The sequence below is a fragment of the Symphalangus syndactylus genome, chromosome 10 (genome assembly GCF_028878055.3).
Source record: "Symphalangus syndactylus isolate Jambi chromosome 10, NHGRI_mSymSyn1-v2.1_pri, whole genome shotgun sequence".
Lineage (NCBI taxonomy): Eukaryota > Metazoa > Chordata > Mammalia > Primates > Hylobatidae > Symphalangus > Symphalangus syndactylus.
Window position 1 is genome coordinate 9,746,128 of NC_072432.2, and position 19,363 is coordinate 9,765,490.

Here is a 19,363-nt window from a genome sequence, read left to right on the forward strand (position 1 = left end):
CCGATGCCTAGCTCAAAGGTAATACCCGTGAGACCTAATGTGCTCCATTGAAAAAAAAAGCTCATGGCATGATCAAATTGAATTTCATGAAGTTCATCTACTAGCTTCTTGGCCTTTACTTCCAAATCTGTTTTATCATATGCACGATAAATTGAAAAGCAACAGGAAAAGTTATGCTGAACAGCTGTCCTGCTATTACAAAAAAATTCTGGGAATGAAGTTAACGATGGCGTGTGATTCCATTTCTGTGCTGCTGAGAAAGGAGCTACATGACAAGGCGATTTCCTGTTACAATATTTATGAGGACAGATACAGTTACGGTGTGAACCATGTCCTCCACACGTGTGTGCAGGCAATAAGGCAACAGAGTCTAAACACCAACTTAGAGGGGGTACCAAAAGCCCAGTGCTCTAAAAAACAAACATTTAAAAAACCCTCTTTTTTCACCAATATACATAATTCCTTCCAGTGCCCCTATCATTTATGCCTTTGGCTTGCATCATTTTAGGCCCTAAAAGATCTTTAGTTGGAAAAACATAATAGCTTGTCTTTGTGGGGCAAACTGCATACAGAGGAGCTGTTTCACACGCATTATCTCACATGATCCCCACACTGTGGTTTTACAAAAGAAAAAAAGTAAATTTCTTGGAGATGACAAGACTGTCAAAAGCATAGGACTCAATCTCAGGATTTTAATCCTGGGCACTGTCTCTTTAGATGAGGACAGTAGTACCTTGACTTACCCTTGTGTTGTATGTATTAATTTGTCTTATCTGGAAATGCTAGATAAAGGTTACCTTGATGAAGAATTAAAGGAAGTTATCTGAAGCATTGATCCATGTCTAAAAGGGAAGGCCAATGTGGACATGAAGCTCTGGGGGAAAAACAAACAAACAAAAAGAGTATTAGTTAAAACATACATGTATATATAAACCACAGGTTTCAGATATCCCAAACAAAACCATTCCACTAAAAACAACTTACAGTTCTGAAAGGAAATTTACACACACACACACACACACACACAGCATTCATTCCTCAGGTGTCATGAAAATGTGGCATTCTGAGAAACTGAAAGAGCAAGTGTAAACATTGGATCTGAATTTCACTCTTAGATATACTCTAAAACTTGGTAAAAATGAGTTTTTATTTTAAAAACTGAAAATGAAGAAAGGCTGTGACCAGTTTGTGTCATCTAATAGGACACCTGAGTATAATGATGTGCCCGGGAACATAATGCATGCGGGGGGTCAACGTGCTCCACAGAACAGAACTGCAAAGGGCTTTGGCCCAGGTTGGAGGGAAGCATAAACTTTCCTCCTAAAATTTATTTAAAAAGCTAATCCACATATGAAATTAAGTACTGGATTCACACTACCTCTATAGAAAAGTAAACACCTTAGGAAGAGAATTTATTGTGGTCCCAGGTTTATAGTGCAAGTTGAAACAATGCAAACCCTGGGGAGGGAATGACACCTCCACCCATGCTGCAGAGTTCTTCCACTGATACCCTCTAAGAAAGGTGAGCTTACAGTTAAAAAGAGTATCTATCACAAGATACACAGTAAAGCACAGTACTGAGACAAGAGCAAAAAGGAAAAACAGACCAGAGCAAAAGATCTTTGGAGACTATATATTGAAATTTTTAGACACATTAGAAAGATGTTAAATATGTTTAAAGAAACAAAAGATGTCATTACAAATAAGAGTAAAGAGCATGAGCATATAAAAATGATTAAACATTTTAAAAATAATGAAATTGAAATCCAAACACAAAAAGCAAAACAATTGAAAAAATCAATAGGTGTAACAATAGCAGCTTAGACTAGATGAATAAAGAATGAAAGAAATACGGTGCATATCTGAAAAGTTTTTTTCAAGATAGCAGAAAAGACAAAAAAAAAGGTGGGAAATATGAAAGAAAAGAGAAACAGATAATAGAGAGAGAGGCCTAGCATTCTAATTGGACGATGTGAAGGAGAGGAGATAATGACTGCAAGAGGGGAACTGTTTGGAAGGAGAACGGCTGAACTATTCTGGAAGTCTAATGAATGTGAATATTTAAGTTCGAGATCTTAGTGAAACAAAAAACATAAACGTCTTTTCAGATTTAACGGAAACATTAAATCTCCAAAACAAAGAGAAATTAAGGCATTAAGATTAATCAGAGCCAGGCATGGTGGCTCACACCTGTAATCCTAGCACTTTGGAAGGCTGAGGCAGGCCGATCACTTGAGGCCTGGAGTTCGAAATCAGCCCGGCCAACATGTTGAAACCCCGTCTCTACCAAAAGTACAAAAAAAGGCCAGGCGCGGTGGCTCACGCCTGTAATCCCAGCACTTCGGGAGGCCGAGGTGGGCGGATCACGAGGTCAGGAGATCGAGACCATCCTGGCTAACACAGTGAAACCCCGTCCCTACTAAAAATACAAAAAATTAGCCGGGCTTGGTGGCGGGCGCCTGTAGTCCCAGCTACTCGGGAGGCTGAGGCAGGAGAATGGCGTGAACCCCGGGGGTGGAGCCTGCAGTGAGCCGAGATCGCGCCACTGCACTCCAGCCTGGGAGACAGCGAGACTCCGTCTCAAAAAAAAAAAGTACAAAAAAAAATTAGCCTGGCGTGATAGCGGGTGCCTGTAATCCCAGCTATTTGGGAGGCTAAGGCAGAAGAGTTGCTTGAACCCAGGAGGTGGAGGTTGCAGTGAGCCGAAATCACACCACTGCACTCCAGCCTGGGGGACAAAGTGAGACTTCATTTCAAAAAACAAACAAACAAAACAACAACAACAATAAAAACCACAAAGGATATTTTGAAAAAAAGATGGCAACAATGGAAACTATCAGCTTAAAATTTTATTTTCAACAAAACTCTCTCTTAAGAAGAGAAAAAGTCATTTTCATAAAACAAATAGTATATACTTTAGTCGTTAAGAATGTAGCCCAGATGACAAGTCTTACATGTCAGATAGAATTCTGAGCAATAAAGCTTGTAGATAAGTGTGTAGACTTAAATACCATTAATTTAATACTAATAATTTATATAATAAAATCCAAATTTTAAGATAAAATAGTAACATACTATTAGGCCATAATATCATGAATCAGGATTGTGGTAAATAAAGACTCTAAAAAACTTATATCATTTTGAAGGATTTTAATGACATTTATATTGAACCTTGTACATATAAAATTTCAAGTATAAGAATCAACTCTAAAATAATATAAATAGAATGTATAATTTCCAAGGCCAAAAAAAAAAATTAAATGTGAAAAAAAGACAATATAAAAGAAAGCAGAAATAAGAATAATAACAGAAAAGAATGGGACAAATATAAAGTAGATAATATGACAGCAATGAAACTCAATATATTTATAATCACAATACATATCAATGCACTTAGCTTTGCAATAAAAAGACAAGGATTTTGAGAATGGATAAGTAAACAAGCAGATCAACCCATATGTCACTTACAACAGACAAACCTAAAACTTTAAGGACAAAGAAAAGATTGAGAGAAAAAGAATCAAAAAAAGGATCTATCACTCAACTATGAGGCAAATACTAAGCAAAAGAAAGTTGGTCTAGCTATATTAGCATCATATAAAATGAACGTTAGCCCAAAACTTTAAATTGAATTACTCATAAAGACTTAATTACTAATTAAGTAATAATTTTACAAAACCTAAATTTAATTCACCAGCAAACTGTAACAATCCTATACTTTCATGTGCTAAATAATGTAGCTTCAATTATGTAAATCAAATAATGACAGAAATATAAGGAGTAATTGAAAAATCCATTGTCATAATTGGAGATTCCATGGAGATCGTTTGGTAATTAATAAATCAAGCAAACAAAGAAAAATTTAGTAAATTAATAGTTAAAACATGATTGACCTAATATATGTTAATCAAATACTACAACCAAATATTAAAGATTATTCATTCTTATAAGAATGTACACATACTTACCTAATATCTACGTATTTTTAGTTGTGGCAATATGTTAAAAAAATTTATCTTGGTGAAAGTGTCATGTGAACTTAGAAAATTGTGTGATGTGTTGTAGATGAAATCCAGTTGACTGATGGTACTTTTTCACTATTATATCTTTACTGATTTTCTGCTGACGTTATCAATTACTGATAGAGGTGTGGTGAAGTCTCCGACTCTATTAGTGGGTTTGTCTATTTCTCCTTGTAGGTTTACCAGTTTTTTTTTTTCATATACTTTGATGCATTGTTGATAGATGTATGTGCACTACGGACAGTTATGTCTTCTTGAAGATTTTATCCCTTTATAGTTATACAATACTCTTCTTTATCCCGGATAATTTCCCTTGTTCTGACTTACACTTCGTCTGAAACTACTATAGCTCCTCCAACATTCTTTTGATTAGTGTTGGCGTGGCATATCATTTTTCTTCATTTTACTTTCAATCTATCTATGCCTTTATATTTAAAGTGGGTTTATTGTAGAGGAGATATAGTTGGGTCTCATTTCATCCACGCTATCACTCTCTGTCTTTTAATTGGTGTATTTAGAGCATTCATATTAGTTGTAATTATTGGTATAGTTGGCTCAGCATCTGTCATGATTGTTACTGCTTTTGGTTTGTTATACCTGCTTTTGTTTCTTTTTAAAATATTACCTTTTATTGTGTCTTCTTTGGTTTTCATCAAGCATTTATGTGACTTTATGGTCTCTTCTTAGCATACTAATTATACTTCTTATTTACATTTGTTTACTGGTAACCCCAGAATTTGCAAAACACATAAACATTTGCCCCTAATCTCCCCCAAGCCTGGGTCCCCAGGAGTTTTAACTCTCAGCTACTCTATACTCGTTCTTCAGCATTTAGCTTTGATCAGGGGTTACATTTTTCTACCTGCTTATGGCTCTAGTGGCTTCTGTTTCTGGTAAGCTGTGATTTTCTGTATTTCCTTGTCTCTGAAGTTTTCAGGGCATTGGTTTTCCCTGTGACCTCAGTATCTGTTGGATCTAGCAAGAGTCATTCTTTTTAGTTTATTTTTTGTTGATTTCCTGTGAGGACAGGAGTGACAAATTTTAAAATCTTTACATGATGGAACAGAAACCTAAAATTGGGACATTTCACTTTTAAGAACTGATTGGTGTTACTGAACAAGTTTAAGAAACATTTAAGTGAATGCTCCAGACATTCCATTTCTAGAGAGTCTTTTGCATATGTCAATCAGGAGACATGTAACAGAGCATTCACAAAATTTTACTTATAATTACCTCAAATTGAAAATCACCCACATGTTTATTTTCAGTAGAATGAACACTATTTACTTTAAGAAAGGGAAAAGCATAAACTAAAATTGCACATATCAAAATGGATGTACCTTATGAACATGAAATTTATTGAAAATAGCAAGTAAGATATAAAGTATGTACTGTGTATCCACTTATATAAATAATTTAAAATTAAAATATAAAAGGTATATAAAGATATTAAAAATGTGGCTAAAACCAGCCAGAAGACTTGTGGATTTAGTAGCCTAGAATTTAATTTTGGGCTCACCACCAGATGAAAGGACAAAGAGGCTGTTTCATTGTTACTGTAATGTGCTCTAGGTCATAAATATTCTGTTGAATCTTTCAATATTGTGTAATATTTTAAAACTAAATAATAGAAAAACTTTTTTATTACACTCGACAAAATATTTTAATAATTTTCTGTAACATTTTTGCATCTTTTAATCCTTTTGCTAACATTAACGAGTATCCAGATTAATGCCAACACTTCTCATTTACTTGTAACATCTCTCTCAATTAGCAGGCCATTATAAATTTCCAGAATCTTTAATGTGTACATGATAGAATTCTTGCTAACAGCATAAGTGAACATACTTATTTATAGATTATGTAACAAATTTATAAAAACTAACACTGTAAAATAAAGTGCTGTTAGAGTAAGTCTTAGCTGAGTGTTTCATACTTACACATCTGCCTTGTGACATAGAGTAGAAACACTTACAATAAAATTATTTGAAATATATACATGTATTGGCTACCTGAAATGTGATCCTTTATTTATGCATAATGCATTAAAATAAATCCACATTGTGAAATTTGCTCAGAGTTTTCCCTTTTCAAACATTCGACTTTTAGGGTTTTGTTTGACATACAACATTCCAAATACAAAAGAAAATTGTAATTCTGTATACACAATTAGCAATATGTATAGTAAGGTATTGTTTCTCACAATTATTCAACCATAGACTCTTAAAATAACATATTGATATGGTTTGGCTGTGTCCCCCACACAAATCTCACCTTGAATTGCAGCTCCCATAATCTCCACATGTTGTGGGAGGGGCCCAGTGCAAAGTAATTGAATCATGGGGCCAAAGTTTCCCCATGCTGTTCTCCTGATAGTGAATAAGTCTCATGAGATTTGATGGTTTTATAAAGGGCAGTTCCCCTGTACACACTCTCTTGCCTGCAGTCCTGTAAGACGTGCCTTTGTTCCTTCTTCACCTTCCACCATGATTGTGGAGCCTCCCCAGCCATTTGGAACTGGAGTCCATTAAACCTTTTTCTTTATAAATTACCCAGTCTTGTGTATGTCTTTATCAGCAGTGTGAGAACAGACTAGTACACATATTTATGTATTTTATTCATTTTGGAATTAGAGTAAGGAAAATTGTCATATAATTTAGTTCTCCTTTTCACCCAGGTGTTAAAAACAGCACCAAATAAACATTGACTTCTTTGTTTTGCCAGATATATAAGAAATTTCCCCTTCCATCTCATGCCCCTCTGTACCTCATGAGTTCCCATCTGTACTAAATTAATCAGGGTTCTCTAGAAGCAGGTCCAGGAATTGACTCACATTATTTTTGAGGCTGGGGAGTCCCAAGAGCTGCAGTCAGTAAGTTGGAGACCTAGGGGAGCTGATGGTGTCAGCTCCAGTCCAAGTCCAAAGGCCTGAGAACATGGAAAATTGATGATGGAGTTCCCCACTCAAAGCCCAACAAGCTCAAGACCCAGGAAGAGCCAGTGTTTCCATTTGAGTCTGAAGGATGGAAAAAGACCAAAGTCCCAGCTCAAAGACAGACAGAAATAATTCTCCTTACTCACAAGACAGCCAGCCTTTTTGTTCTATTCAGGCCTTCAACTAACAGGATGAGGCCCACTCACTTTAGGGAGAACAATGCACTGTACTGAAAGTTCACTAATTTAAATGTTAATCTTATCCCAAAACACACTCACAGAAATACTGTTTGAACAAGTATCTGGACACATCATGGTCCAGTCAAATTGACATACAAAATTAAACATAATGGCATACTTTTTCTTAACTAAATTGAGAAGAAAAGTACAAATACAAGGGAAAAAAGGAAAACGTATATGAGGTTCAATGCAAAATAGGTTTTCAGCAAATGACAACTTATTTATTTATTTATTTATTTATTTATTTTGAGATGGAGTCTCACTCTGTGGCCCAGGGTAGAGTGCAGTGACATGATCTCGGCTCACTGCAACCTCTGCCTCCCGGGTTCAAGCGATTCTCCTGCTTCAGCCTCCTGAGTAGCTGGGATTACAGGCACGCACAACCACGCCCAGCTAATTTTTGTATTTTTAGTACAGACTAGGTGTCGTCATGTTGGTCAGGCTGGTCTCGAACTCCTGACCTCGTGATTTGCCCACCTTGGCCTCCCAAAGTGCTGGAATTACAGGAGTGAGCCACTGCGCAAGGCCACATTATTTAACCATAATTGATTGGTTTTACTTTTCCATCCCACTTGCAATGCTATTCTGTCATCAATGACAATGTGCATGTATCAACAAATTTTAAATATGAAAATTGGTGAAATATTGCTTTGAATTGAATTTTTAAAATATGATTATTAATGTAATATTCAGTAGATAGAATGGACACAAATAAACTATCCATTTAATGCTATCAAAGCACCATCTGTGTTTGGGGGCCAAGCTATATCACCTTTGTTATACTGTCAATCTATGAGACTCTTTCTTCTAGCAGGGCAATTAACATCATTAATCACACTTGGAAAAACACTGCAGTTAGGGGATAGAGGGATGAGTAACACAGGAAGTGTAAAATTAAACACAGGTGATTTAAGAGTCTGCATTGCAGGTACATAGTAAATATTATAAAAAATTATTTTACAAGGCTAAGCTTTTTCTCAAAATATAATACATTTTTAGTTTACATTTTATTTGAGAAATCAAGTGTTTTTTGTTTACTCTTTGTATCACATCTACCATTATTTTATTTTTTAATTTTTTATAATTAATTCTTTTTCTCAATTGTTAATTTTTACCCTTTTCCTTTTATCTCTTGTTTTGTATACAGAAGATGCCTAAAATGGTCATGAAAGAGACGTGAAAGACTATAGATTAATTTTATGATTTTATATAATTTTATTTCTTTCATGAAACAGAAAGAACATGTATAGATTGCTTGCTAAATTTGTAAATGGTCAGAACTTCATTCATAAAGGGAGAAAAGTAAAGATCATTCTATTTTAATTCATAAAACAGAAACTACTTCAAGCATACTGAATGTGTAAAGTCTAAATGACAAAGAGGAGAGGACTCTAATTATATGCTTGGCTTCAGACACTTAATTGAGTTGCCTGAGATTAGTTAATTTGCTCAAAACATTTTTGTTGATGTCATTTTAACTGTCCAACATAGTTCAGAACTTTAAAGATTGATTAATTGGTAACAACTTAATTTTTGGGTCTTGTATCTACTGTGAAGACATCTAAATTAATTCTAAGCATAAATAAAATTTAGAAATTGATTTTGTATCTAGCATTATTTAAGATTTTGTTCTATGTTGTTAACTATGCTGAGCTATAATTACATAACCATATTGAAATTCAAAAGTCAAAATGAATCTCATAGTGTTTTCACTGGCAAGAAGTTCTGATCAATAACTCATACCACATGCAAAAATCAATTCTGTTTAATTGTGGTTCTAAATGAGAAAGTTAAAACACTGACACTTTTGGAAGAAAATGCAGAAAGAAATCTTGATAATATACATTAGGTAAATGCAGCATAATAAGTACTAATCAGAAAGTAAGAAATTGGTACCTTATATTCAAACTAATAAATTCCGTTCCTCAAATGATGCCCTACGAGTGAAAACATGAGCTACCACATGGATAAATGTTTGCTTCTATGTATGACAAATTAAGTCCCTACCAGACCTTCCTGCAGAAAGGAATAGCAAACCCTGGACACAGCACAGAAAGCGAGTGCCTGCAGGCACCGGAGTAGGCTGGCCAAGAGCAGATAGACTGGATGGAGGGCGTGCACATTTTCCGAGACCATTGAAGACCAGGAGGTATAAAAATTTGTTGCTCGGGGCGAAGTAGTCCGTGTAGCATGACCAGTGCTGGGGGGACAGAGACGGAAGATCCCTCCAGTATTTTGACCAGGGGCACAGGAAAGCGAGGTTGGGAGAACGAGACAAGGAGATTACGATATCCCATAAAAAAAGGAGCAGAAAGAGGGATCATCTAAATCTCTCTACCCACATCTCCTGCTGATTCCTAAATCATGCACGTGTAGGATAGCTCAAAAATATCTCAGCTAAAATGAAGTGATCTGGACGAAGACCAGAGCTGCCTCCCAAGGAGTAGAGTTTGCAGATCAAACTAGCCAAGAAAATGGCCTGCTGAGACATAGGAAACCATGCCCATCGGAGAAACCTAACGAGGCCAGAATCTCCTCACATTCATATTCACAACACCCAGACATAATTCGAGGTTACCCGGAAATGATCTGCTGAGACATAGGAAACCATGCCCATCGGAGAAAACTAAGGAAGCCTGAGTCTCCTCACATTCATGTTCACGACACCACAGATATAATCCGAGGTTACCCGGAAATGATCTGCTGAGACATAGGAAACCATGCCCATCGGAGAAACCTAAGGAAGCCTGAGTCTCCTCACATTCATATTCATGAGACCACAGATATAATCCGATGTTACCCGGAAATGATCTGCTGAGACATAGGAAACCATGCCCAACCTAAGGAAGCCTGAGTCTCCTCACATTCATATTCACGACACCCAGACATAATCCGAGGTTACCCGGAAATGATCTGCTGAGACATAGGAAACCATGCCCATCGGAGAAAACTAAGGAAGCCTGAGTCTCCTCACATTCATGTTCACGACACCACAGATATAATCCGAGGTTACCCGGAAATGATCTGCTGAGACATAGGAAACCATGCCCATCGGAGAAACCTAACGAGGCCAGAATCTCCTCACATTCATATTCACGAGACCGCAGATATAATCCGAGGTTACCCAGAAATGATCTGCTGAGACATAGGAAACCATGCCCATCGGAGAAACCTAATGAGGCCAGAATCTCCTCACATTCATATTCACGAGACCGCAGATATAATCCGAGGTTACCCGGAAATGATCTGCCGAGACACAGGAAACCATGCCCATCGGAGAAACCTAAGGAAGCCTGAGTCTCCTCACATTCATATTCATGAGACCACAGATATAATCCGAGGTTACCCGGAAATGATCTGCCGAGACATAGGAAACCATGCCCATCGGAGAAACCTAAGGAAGCCTGAGTCTCCTCACATTCATATTCACGACACCCAGACATAATCCGAGGTTACCCGGAAATGATCTGCTGAGACATAGGAAACCATGCCCATCGGAGAAACCTAACGAGGCCAGAATCTCCTCACATTCGTATTCACGAGACCGCAGACATAATCCGAGGTTACTCGGAAATGATCTGCTGAGACATAGGAAACCATGCCCATCGGAGAAACCTAACGAGGCCAGAATCTCCTCATTCATATTCACGACACGACAGATATAATCCGAGGTTACCCGGAAATGATCTGCTGAGACATAGGAAATCATGCCCGTTGGAGAAACCTAACGAGGCCAGAATCTCCTCATTCATATTCACGACACGACAGATATAATCCGAAATTACCAGGCACACACAGAATCAGGAAAATGGAATACATTCTCAGGAGAAGAGAAAAACAATTGATTCTGAGCCTGAGATGAACCAGACATTTCAATTAATGGTAACAGTTTTGAAGCAGCCATTATATTTATTTTTAATAACTAAATCAAAACATTGTTTCCAATGAATGAGAAACAAGATGTATAAAGAGTAGAAACAGAAAAGTAGGCTCACATGGAAATTCTACAACTAAAAAATAGAATTTCTGAAATAAAATATTCAAACAGCATAGAATTACTAAAAAGTTCTATGAAGATGTGGAGCTGAAAATCTCACACATTGCTTGTGGGAATGAAAGATGATCTGGAAGTTTCTCTCGCAGATAAACATATAGTTAGTACATTACTCAACAATTCTACCTCTTGGCATTTACTGAAAAAAAAAAAAAAGGAAAATTCAGTCAATAAAGGCTCGTACATAAAAGCTGTGTATGTAATAGTTTTATCCTTACTAGAAGATTAAGATTAATACTTAATGTTAATAGATAACAATGGAAACTGAAATCTACCTACATGCCCAGTTACTATTATAGAAGAATAGATAAACCAATCGTGGTCTCTTCACATAATAGAATAGTATTCAGTAATAAAAGCTAATGTCTTGTTTTTATCAATGACAAGTATCTCAAAAATATTTTCCTCAGTGAAGGAATATGGGCACAAAAGAGGATGCCCTGAAATTCCATTAGTATTACATTCTAAAAACGGCAATAGTATTCTATATGCACGGAGGACAGAGCAAGGAAGGACTCTGTAGGCTTGGGAAAGGAGAAAAGCGTGATTGCAGAGAGCACAGAGTAGTCTTTGTGGGATGAAGGAAATATTCTCTATCTTTACTGTGGCAATGGTAAAACAGTAACAGATAATCAAATAAGTTTAGGGTTTACATCAGAATTTATCCAACTTTCGAAGAGTCAGAGGATACGAATTTTAAAAAACTATTTAATTTTTGTTAGCTCAGTTTTCCTGTGCTTATATGAACCAAGGCTCTTTATTCCTCTTGTTAACATAAAGGAACATACTGTTTGAAAAGCTGCTTCAGGAGGCATAGAAAGAAAATGAATCAAAAACACTAACTGTAGGCCCCTATACCTTTGTAGAGGAAATGATACGGACATAAACATATTTATTACTGGCATGTAGTGCTAAGTGCTATAAAAAGATCCGAAAAATGTGCTAGAAATTTTTACAATGTATTTTACATATTGCTTCCTAAATGTAGTTTAAAGTCATGAGATAGAGACCTTTTGAGCTCAAAATTTCCCCCTGGAGTCTCTATTTTTAATATAACCCCCAGTTGCTGGAAATACTAACATTTTCTTAATACATTTAGATTTAGAGAGAATTCCCTTAAGAAACAAGGAGAATTGTTTTGACGTGTATAATTGTAGGAATTTGAGAGGAACATGAAAATGTTGCTAAGTAAAAATTTCTATGGGTATTTAGAGGTACTGACACATGTACCCAATATATATAGTTCTGTATAATGTCTGGGGAACGCTTAAGTTCTACTTCACTAATAAAACACACACTGAAATGGGGAAAAGGGGAAACATTTTCACATAGTTTTATGTCAGCAATCTAAAATACAACCTAAAGGAAAGATTGATCTGGGCTTTATGTTTTTCCCAGCCTTTGTGAAGGTTTCTAACAGAATTGATTTATTTGAGCATCTAGTTTTAAAGTGAACAGTTCCTAGCAACGTGAATGCCTATAGTGACCTTCACAACTTGTCTTGTAAGCAGCATGGTGACCCTTGCCAGTAGCTTTTATAAGTGTGGATTATTCTCTGAGCTTTACACACACTGAGCCCAATTTGCTGAGTAGGTGTGTTTTTCCCTGCCCAAAATTTTAAGAGATTTGAAAGGTGCTTTAATTCTTACCATGCAGTAAATGCTACACTGGTGATGTTGAAATAGTAGATTCCCCACACAACTATATTCCTTTCAGCACGTAGTTTCTGCAGCCTTATTTCATGTCCTGGTTTCCACCCTGGTTCACCATTCCATCAGGAGTCAGGGCTCCTGAATCTAGCTGGTGGCTGAACCAACCTTGGACAGGATGTCTCTCTTGCTCTCCCCAGTGGAAGAGCAGACCCTGGGAACTCCCTGTTCATTCCACATCTTGACAGAGACTAAAGTAAAGGGTGCTTTCATCACATTGTGATGTCAAAGAACTTTCATGCACCCCTAAAATTCTGAACTCCTTGAAAAAACCCAATGAGGATTGAAAAATTGACACACCCAAAAGCTAGTGTTTGGGAAGAAAACAACCCAGAGCTGTTCTGTTTCTGACTCAAGACATTGGAGAAAGCTGTGCCTCTCCATGGAGTAATCCCTCCTCAACTCCTAGTGTTGAGTCCAGGAGTCAGAGGGCCTGTATCATTGTAGACACACACTGGCATTTAAGCAAGATTTACCACACTAGGGTCTTCCATCCATTCTACCACTTACTGTCATCTTCTATAACATACACAGAAGAAAGTAGGAGGAGTGTATCTGTGTCCACATTTTCTGCCTGGCACAAAAAATGATGAATCCACAAAGTGCAGTTTCACCTAGCATTTATCAACCACCAAAGCTGTACAGTAATGTGACTTTCTATTTAATTCCTCACCATACCATATTGTTTAAAAAAGATTCCATCAGGCCTGGGTACAGTAGCTCACACCTGTAATCCTAGCACTTTGGGAGGCCAAGGTGGGTGGACCACTTGAGCCCAGGAGATCAAGACTAGCCAGGGCAACATGGAAAAATCCCTTTTCTACAAAAAGTAAAAAAAGAAAATTAGCTGGATGTGATGGTGCGTGCCTATAGTCCCAGGTACTCATGAGGCTGAGGTGGGAGGATCAGCTGATGGTGGGAGGATCAGCTGATCCTGGGAGGTCGAGGCTGCAGTGAGCCCTGATTGCACTACTGCATTCCAGCTTGGGTGACAGAGTGAGACCCTCCCCCCTTGCCCCCATAAAAAAGGATTCTGTCATCTGATTTATAGATGATCTTTTAAATCACTAAACTCAGAACAAATTAAAATATCCAAAACATGTATTTATAATTGTACATACAAGATTCAGCTGGCTACCAGAATTTTAAACAGGTAAATGGGTATTTTAGCCCTCTGTGAATATCAGTTAGGTGCAAATATAGCCTTTGCCATCAGAGTGAAATATCATATTATGACTAGGTCTCTGAACAAATTTGTTGAATTTATTTTATTTTGTATTTTGAAGTTGCTTTTAATATGAGTGTTGGAGCATAAGGGTCTTAGTAATTGGATTACCAGAGTATCTGAGTACCAAAAAAGATATGAGAAAATTACTTCCATTAGGTTCGAAAGGATTTATTGAGATCCTAAAATATCACACTTGCCAAAGGGGAGAATTGTCTTCCAAAATCATTTTTCTTTTTTAAATTTGGGTCTCCAAAGCCACTGCACTTACTGCAATTAATAAAATTCTCTGGCAAGGCATGAGTGTTCTTGCTTCAAGCTGCAAACACTTTCCCCTGAAGACTTGGAATGACACGAAATTAATATGAGGGAGGAAAGAAAGAATTAATTAGTATTTGATAGTGGAGCATTAGATGTTGATTTATTAGTCACAACCAACATTAGCTGAGCTTACTTTATACACTTGATCTTAGCCAAAAGGCCGAGAAGCGATGCTGAGCTTACTTTATAAACCTCAAACCATATCCTTCCCAGGTTTGTTCTCATTGCCACCATAAATTGTACATATACTAACTGATGGTAATTTGTCACAAACAAACATAGGGGCTCTTAGTCAAATGGTGACATATATGTGAGTGTATAAACTTCCTCATATTAACATGACTCAAGGAATATACCAACTATGGGAAAAATTGCATCAGTAAAGAAAAAGGAAGAAGGATGTACCTCCAAGCAAATGCAAATGGAAACAAAAACCGGGATCATAATCTCTGCAGAGAAAATAGTGTTCAAGCCAACACATTACATAAACAATGAGGACTATGTTTTTTGACAAATGTTAAAATTTGCACGATCTTGCATTTTATTTCTTATGTTGCTGATTTTATAATTCTGATTAAAGCTGACCTGAATGTATTCAGTTTATGTGTAATATCCTAGTACTTTCACGCATTTTTTGGAGGAATGAGTAATATTATTTTTCATAGATGAAGAAGGAACTGGTAGTGACTCAAGACATACTGAAGCAAAATAATAATAAAAGTTATTATTACCAAAAAAAGTAAAATAAAATTTCTAGTCGTTAAATATTGTAAAGCATTCAGTTAATGGTTGGATAAATGGGAAATCAAAACTGTAAAAAATATAAGCAATCAGAACTCTCTATAATTGAGTGCAGCAAACCAACCACAACAACAACAAACTCATGGCCCTAAAACTTTCTATTATTGAGGAAGAATGAAGGAAACAAAATCAAGTAAGCATTTAGTTGAAGGGATTAGAAAAACACAGAAAAAATTGTTATAAAGATAAATTACAGCGTTAGTGAAATTATAATATAAAAGCTACGATACATAAACACAGCCAAGAATTAGTGTTTTAAATAGTAACATGATATGCATATATTCCAGACTGGAGAGAAAGACACCAAAATTGTCACGTGTGACTTTCTCTGGGCACAGAGATTAATGGCAATTTCAAATTTTGTTTTATTTTCCAATTTCTTTTTTCATTGGGTATGAATTTATTTTATTAATCAGAATAATGTTAATTGTTAAAACACGAAAAAGTGAAATGTTGGGATCATTTATTCTGAATCTTTAAGAAACTTTAAAAATTGATTTTTCGAAAATTATTTGAAATTACAGAGTTTGCAATGATTAACATTCTCCTTCCTATTCCTTACTATAAGTACTAATATAAGGAGATCACCTTCTGGTTTTATTATATTGGACCCTGTGGTTGCTTCTTCAATATCCATTTCTTTTCTGATACCTATTCTAATTTATGCTAGAGTTTCCATATTCTTTAACCCCGGTTCTGAGTAGTCCATTTGCTTCAGAGAATCTGGTTAAAACATTGCTTTCAGGCATGAGGTATCGAGTTTAAGTTTAAACTGTTTATCAACATAATACATGGCTAGGAGCGGTAGCTCGAGCCTGTAATACCAGCACTTTGGGAGGCCAACGCGGGTAGATCACTTGAGGTCAGGATTTGGAGACCAGTCTGGCCAATATGGCAGAACTCCGTCTCTACTAAAAATAAAAAAGTTATCCGGATTTGGTGTCACATGCCCGTGATCTCAGCTACTTGGGAAGCTGAGGCAGGAGAATCACTTGAACCTGGGAGGCAGAGGTTGCAGTGAGCTGAGATCGCACCACTTGCACTCCAGCCTGGGTGACAAAGCAAGACTCAGTCTAAAAAAAAAAAAAAAAAAAATGCACACATCTTCCATTAATGGCCCAAATGGACACAGGGGATTTGGATCGATGAAATGGAACAAAGATCTTCCTAGGCATTTGGTGGGGAAAAAATAAATGATTTCTTAAAGTGTCTGAAAAGAAATAAATAAAGAAAGAAAGCCTCCTTCCCTCCTTCTCTCTCTGCCTCTCTGTCTCCATCTCCTTCTTCTCCATAGATGAGGAAGCCTGCAGCCTCTGAAGGTTACGGGTGCTGTCGGAGCCACGAGGAAGAGCCATTAGCCCAGGGAGATGCTGAGGGTTGGGGCATCTCCATGGATGAGCTCCATGTACTGCTGGACTCATCCAACCCTTCGTGGACATCACTTTGTAGTAAAAATCCCTTTTGTTGTTGAAGAAAGCCTGAGCTGGCTGGGTGATTGATTACTCATAAAGTATGTTAATACCTTGATGTTAATATTCTCATGAGAGAATTATACTATAGTCTTACGATAGCACTAAAAGTAATTTAAAGACCCCACCCTTCTCCAAATAAAACCAACACTTGTGAAACCCTTGCTTTGCCATTTACTATCTATTTTCCTGGACAAACTATTAAATGTGCCGAGTCTACACCTCCACCTCAGTTTAGGATCAATAATCTATATCTTTTCTTTTTCAGTTTCAATACATAAAAATAAGTGCCATGAGTAGTTCTTGTAACCGAATAGGCACTCAAAAGTGAAATTAGGCTCTTCATTTCTCCTGCTTTCTTATCATACATCTTTATGATACTTTAATTTGAGCTACAACCCCTGAGATCCTCTTGAGAGTTAATCACTGCTGAGAGACAATACACAGACAGGACAACAGACAGATCGCATGTGACAACAGAGCTCTTACCCACAACCTCTGCAGCAATTGCGCCCCGACAATGGGGACTTAGTGAATAACTGCTACCTGCCCTATTTATGCCCCCAACTCAGGAACGGCAGATAAATCCAGTATGCTTCTCTAATACTCACATAATTCTCATTCTTTTATTTTTAATGTTTATTTTGATCTTCTACAATTAAAAAATCAGCTAACAATCATAGGTATGAATCCATCAATGCTTCCAACTTATAAGCATTCTTGTATTAAGAATTTTACTCTTTCATTTTCCTGTGGTTGCTTTTTTCCCCTCAGGTTCTGCAAACACATTTGTTGCCTAAAATTGCACCTCTGAGAAATTCCAGCACACTGGCATAGTGTTCTGGACTCTTGCTGTGGTATTACTGCCAGCAGTATGCTTCCTTATTAAAAAATGTAGAGGCTCACTTGCAGCAAGTTTGATAGCAGGATGATAAAATGGCAGGGTATTTTTAAACACAGATTTTATGAGATGTATTACATAGAATTAAATTTAGACCATATATCAAGGAAATCACCATAGAGCTTTGAGCGTGATTCAGATTATCCTGGCATTAGTTGGACCACTCTGTTGGCTAAACAATGTCATTGCCTGAGTGGGAAATAAATGCCCCAGTCTATGGGGGCACTATCGGGTTGGCTTGCTGGTCACAGCAACCTCCCCCCACAAGATATCTTATCTGGAAGGGTCTGTAGGGCAGCAATTGGTGGAAATACACAGCAGAAGAAGATTATGACTCTTTCTCCAACACATCCCCTCCTCAGTACACATCCTCTGCTCCCACTGATGGTACAAACATCAGGGATTTGACAGGACACACTCAAGAAACTGTTTTTTGTTTGTTTTTTTGTTTTTCTTTCTTTTTTTTTTTTTTTTCGTTTGTTTTTGGTAGGATCAATCTAAATGTAAGGTTATTTTGATGGTTAATATTGAATGTCAACTTTATTGAAGGATACAAAGTATTGTTCCTGGATGTGTCTGTGAGGGTGTTACTGAAGGAGATTAACATTTGTGTCAGTGAACTGGGAGAGGCAGACCCACCCTCAATCTGGGTGGGCACCATCTAATCAGCTGCTAGGGCCACTAGAATAAAAGCAGGCAGAAGAACGTGAAGGACTTGACCAGTTGAGTCTTCCAGCCTCCATCTTTCTCCCATGCTGGTTACTTCCTGCCCTTGAGTATCAAACTCCAAGTTCTTCAGCTTTGGGACTCTTGGACCTTTGACCACAGACTGAAGGCCGCACCATCAGCTTCCCTACTTTTGAGGTTTTGGGACTTGGACTGGCTTTCTTGCTTCTTAGCTTGCAGACAGCCTATTGTAAGACTTCACCTTGTGATCGTGTGAGTCAAAACTCCTTAATGAACTCTTCCTCATATATACATCTATCCTATTAGTTCTGTCCCTCCAGAGAACCCTGACTAATACAGTTACACTCCTGGTCCACATTTGGGATTCTGTATGTAAACCTCAGAATAAATTCAACAAAATTTGTTGAATTTTCCCTTTGGTGACTTCACATCTTTGCAAAGAGGGGGTTTTGTTGGTTGCTGTGATAAAACTATGTATAACAAAATCAATATGCATCAAGAAATAAGGATCAAGAAGTCATGCAATGCCCACAGGTGAACATCACCCATTATTGAATAATTATAACTACTTAACAATAAAACTGAATATTAGTTTTCTTTCAACTTATGTTATGTGTATTATTTTTTCAATGATGCCTTAAGTGGTTAGGATAGAAATACTTAAATTTTTTTTGGACTTAGTGACTTAATAAATGTAAGCCGTCATGTATTTATTTTGGAACACTGTGGAAATATTGCTGCAATAGTAAAGCCACCGTGGGAACTAAAAAAGCTTGTGAATCTGTCCCTATTTAATTAGACCAGGAATTTGGGCTTAAGCCAGTGGTGACTCTTCTGACCAGCATCTACAGAGGGTCAGCTATGAGATCCCAGTCCACTGGGGAGGCAGGCTGGTAACACCAATCCACCACTCCCAATGGGATAGTCAGTGTGAAACACAGAAGACCCAGTAGTAGAATGGCTCTGGGTAGACAGGAGTTAAAAATCATGGTGGAGAAAC

The 19,363-nt window shown here is 37.1% G+C and overlaps 1 long non-coding RNA gene across 1 annotated transcript in view; it reads left to right on the forward strand.

Moving 5' to 3' along the window:
• The window catches only part of LOC129491685 (uncharacterized), a 32,118-nt gene extending 13,351 nt beyond the window's left edge, over positions 1 to 18,767 (forward strand). The window contains exon 3 of the long non-coding RNA XR_008660587.2: positions 16,601 to 18,767. This is a non-coding gene — a long non-coding RNA (uncharacterized lncRNA). The remainder of the gene's footprint in view (positions 1 to 16,600) is intronic.
• Positions 18,768 to 19,363: the final 596 nt, after the last annotated feature.